Raw genomic sequence first — 4,132 nt, 5'->3', positions numbered from 1 at the left:
GATGTCACCCCGGGGGGAGGCCGGTTCCGTCGCAACCACCGTGATTGACAGCTGAAGGGGAGGGAGGGAGCGGGGAGGCTGTGCAGAGACCAAGTTCCACCGTCTCGAAGTTTAAGTAAGGCTTACATTGACACCGCAATGAAGTTACTGTGAAACTCCCCGAGTCGCCGCACTCTGGCGCCTGTTTGGGTACACTGAGCGAGAATTTAGCATGGCCAATTCACCTAACCCGCACATCTTTTGGAATTTGGGAGGAAACCCACGCAGACATGGGGAGAATGTGCAAATTGCACACAGACAGTCACCCAAGCCGGGGATCGGACCCGGGTCCCTGGCGCTGTGAGGCAGCAGTGCTAACCACTGTGCCGCGCCAACAACTGTGCCACTCAGCCAAGGCCTCCTTTCAGGTAGAACCAACACCCCCCCCCCTTTTTTATTCGTGGGACATGGGCATCGCTGGCTGGCCAGCATTTATTGCCCATCCCTAGTTGCCCCTGAGAAGTTGGTGGTGAGCTGCTTTCTTGAGATTTTGTAGCGATTGATACCACTGAGTGGCTTGCTAGAGGGCAGTTGAGAGTCAACAACATGGTTGCAGCTCTGGAGTCACATGCAGGCCAGACCAAGTAAGCAAAGTAAAGTTTATTTATTAGTCACAAGTAAGGCTTACATTAACATTGCAATAAAGTTACTGTGAAATTCCCCTAGTCGCCACAGTCCGGGTTAATGCACCTAACCAGCACATCTTTCAGAATGTGGGAGGAAACGGGAGCACCCGGAAAAAGCCCACGCAGACACAGGGAGAACGTGCAAACTCCACACAGACAGTGACCCAAACCAGGAATTGAACCCGGGTCCCTGGCACTGTAAAGCAGCAGTGTGCTACCTAAAGGACCAGATGGGTTTTTCCGATAATCGACAATGGTTTCATGGTCATCAATAGATTCTCAATTCCAGATTAGTTTTTAATTGAACTGCCATGGTGAGATTCGAATCCGGGTCCGCAAAACATTATCTGAGTTTTTGGGTTAATAGTCTAGCAATAATACCACCAAGCCATTGACTCCCCTTGCTTGTGATCCTTTCAATGTAAGTCAAACTAACATCAGCTTTCAGTATTTTAGCAATGATCATGAGAAATCAGGGCCAGGCACTGTATCCATGTGCCAAGGAATCGCCTTCCAAAAGCAGATCTGCTTTTCGCAACTTTAGGATGGTAGCCCATCTCGAGGAGGGCAGAGAAAACTTTTTAAGGAAGTTCTGTAGGCCTTGTTGAAAAGGGGACAAATTGATATTGCTGTGGGGAAATAACTTTTCACCAACAGAACCATGTGGTGGCTGCAACACGGTCAAAAACTGACTTGACAATCCCACCCAGGCCCTATTCCCATAACCCCACATATTTACCCTGCTAATCCCCTGAGACTAGGGTCAATTTAGCATTGCCTATCAACCTAACCCACACATATTTGGACTGTGGGAGGAAATCGGAGCACCCAGAGGAAACCTATGCAGACGTAGGGGGAATGTGCAAACTCCACACAGACAGTGACCCGAGGCTGGAATTGAAGCAGGGTCCCTTGCGCTGTGAGGCAGCAGTGCTAACCACTGTGCCACCATATCACCCCTCATTTTTGAAAATGAATTTGAAAACAAGGATGAGAAAATGGGATGTTGCTTATCAGGCAGTCAGCAAGTACACAGTGATGTATGAATAGGACATGGTGTGAGTGAGGGCATGGGCTGTGGAGTTCTGGATGCCTCCAAGTTATGTAAGTTGCAACACGGGAGGTCAGCCAGGATTTGATTTGATTTGATTTATTATTGTCACATGTACTAGTGTACAGTGAAAAGTATTGTTTCTTGCATGCTTTACAGGCAAATCATACCATACATAGAGAAGGAAATGAGAAGTGCAGAATGTAGTGTTACAGTCATATCTAGGGTGTAGAATTAGAGGTTATGTTGGGCACAGCTTGCAAGAAGTCACCACGCTCTGGCGCCAGCTTGTTTTTTTTTAAAAAGTGTTTTAGGATAGAAATGACTTGATGGGGAAAAAAGTAGTTCCTTTAATGTTAGGTTTTCAAAAGCAAAGTGTACTCGCAGAAGTTTTAAAAATGAAGCAACTAGATGAGAAGTAATTTGGATTGACAGTTGTTTTGCCAAAAATGGGGAAATAAGCGATTCCATAATTGGACTGGGTGTTCAGAAAGACATCTGTCACCACTGTATTGAAAAGTACTTTTTATCGCTGTTAGTCTTGTGAGAGGAGCGGGCTTTTTGACACCAAATGAGAGGCTTTTAAAAGCGAAGTACAAACAACAAAATGTCAGGCAGCCAGTGAAGTGCTGATAAAAAGTTGTTTAAAAAAACAGGAGACTGGAGGGAGAGAAGGTCTGCCCATGCTGTAGGGCACAATGTAAAATAATTCTGTTCTTTTAGAGCACTTTGCATAAATATGTTGTACCAATTGAATAAAAGGCTTTGACCTTACCAGTTCCTTTGTATGGCTCAACTTTCCATGGAATAAAGCAATTTAATAATTTGACCCAACATTGCCATACCTAATGTTAACTCGGTCTGCCATCAGATATACAAGTGCAAATAATGCAAGTTCAGAATTGAAAGTGTACCTACAATTATACCCAGCTCACACCACGGTTGATGTTGGACACCAAATTTCCTGCACAAAAAATTCAGACTGCTTAAGGAAACAGAGAAGGTTCAAAGACTTTTAACTCTAAGATTTCTAATATACTTCAATTATCCTATGGCTTATTGCATTGTTTCTGTAAAAATTAATGCTTTCAATCTAAAAGAGATTGGATTTTAGTCAGTGAAAGTGCAGAAGTTATTTAATTTGTAGACAATGGCCTGGATTTTCACTCTTGAGGCAGGTGCTCTGGAGCCAGGGAACCTCCTGGCTCACACCCAGCTTGGGAAAAAGTGCCCTGAATGGTGGAACCCTTGTTTCAGGAGTTGGCGGTTGCAAGATGGAGTTGGGCCTGCCTGCCCGGATAGAGATCAGAGGCAGCCATGGGATGCCTAGTGCCAAGCCGGGATGTTTAATAAACCCTCCTTGGTTTTCTGGGACTTCATCCCAAATATTTCCTTAAATATTGGGCTGTCTAGCTGTCACCCCTCACTTCCCCCCATCCATTTTCCATGCCAACTCATGCCAAGCCAAGCCACCTACCGATTGCCCTGGACACTTATAGCTTTATGTTAACTTAGTGCCAGCTCATGACTGCCCTGCTACACTTTGTTCTTATACCCTCCATGCCAACTCACCAAGTATCCAACTTAGGCAGACCTCAAGAACTGTCCTGAGATGAACTAAAATAAAGCTTTAAATGTCTACTACAAACTTCAGTATATATAAAAAACACTAATTCATAAAAGTTCAATAAATTCAAATCCTGTCAAGTACCTAATCACTTATAAACATTTGTATTCATAACCCCACATCAAGTTCAATTCATCCTTTAATAGCCTTTGATCTGTCAATCAAACTGAACACAGCCCCCAACTGTGATAATAATAGGTTATGGAACATCTGGACCAACAACTCCAAATTTCCTATGGCTTTCTGTCAAAAATCTGACATTGGAGGTTAAATGAGGTGGGAGGATTGTGAATGCACCCTCCTGCCTATTACCATGAGCTTGGACCTATGAAGGGAGAGACCGTTGGCAGGAGCATTGTTTCACCTGAGTTTCTTATGTCTTTAAAGATGGACTTAATCAGACAACGTTCAACACATTTCATTTTGCCTAACCCAGGAGTACTTCTGTTCATCTGTGTTTGACATTGAACAGGACATCACATTCTAAGATGACTTTTACCACCAGAATATTACATCTTTATGAGGTTTATTTAAAATTAAATATGGAAGAATCTGATGTCCTGACAACCATACATGCAATTTTTATATGCTGCTAAGAAATTTATTTTGTTGAAAGAAAACCATTTATTCTAATATTTACATTCCATAATCCTTACAAGAAAAAAAGTCCTATTAAAATTGCTCTGAGTCAATTGACTTCCTTAACCATTTTGTTATGTTTCAAAGATGTACTAAAGAAAGATTATTGTTGTATCAATAATGGGAATGTAAAATTCCCATTATTTTACA

The sequence above is a fragment of the Mustelus asterias genome, chromosome 1 (assembly GCF_964213995.1).
Source record: "Mustelus asterias chromosome 1, sMusAst1.hap1.1, whole genome shotgun sequence".
Lineage (NCBI taxonomy): Eukaryota > Metazoa > Chordata > Chondrichthyes > Carcharhiniformes > Triakidae > Mustelus > Mustelus asterias.
The sequence above is the reverse complement of the archived record's forward strand: the minus strand, read 5'-3'. Positions refer to the sequence as shown.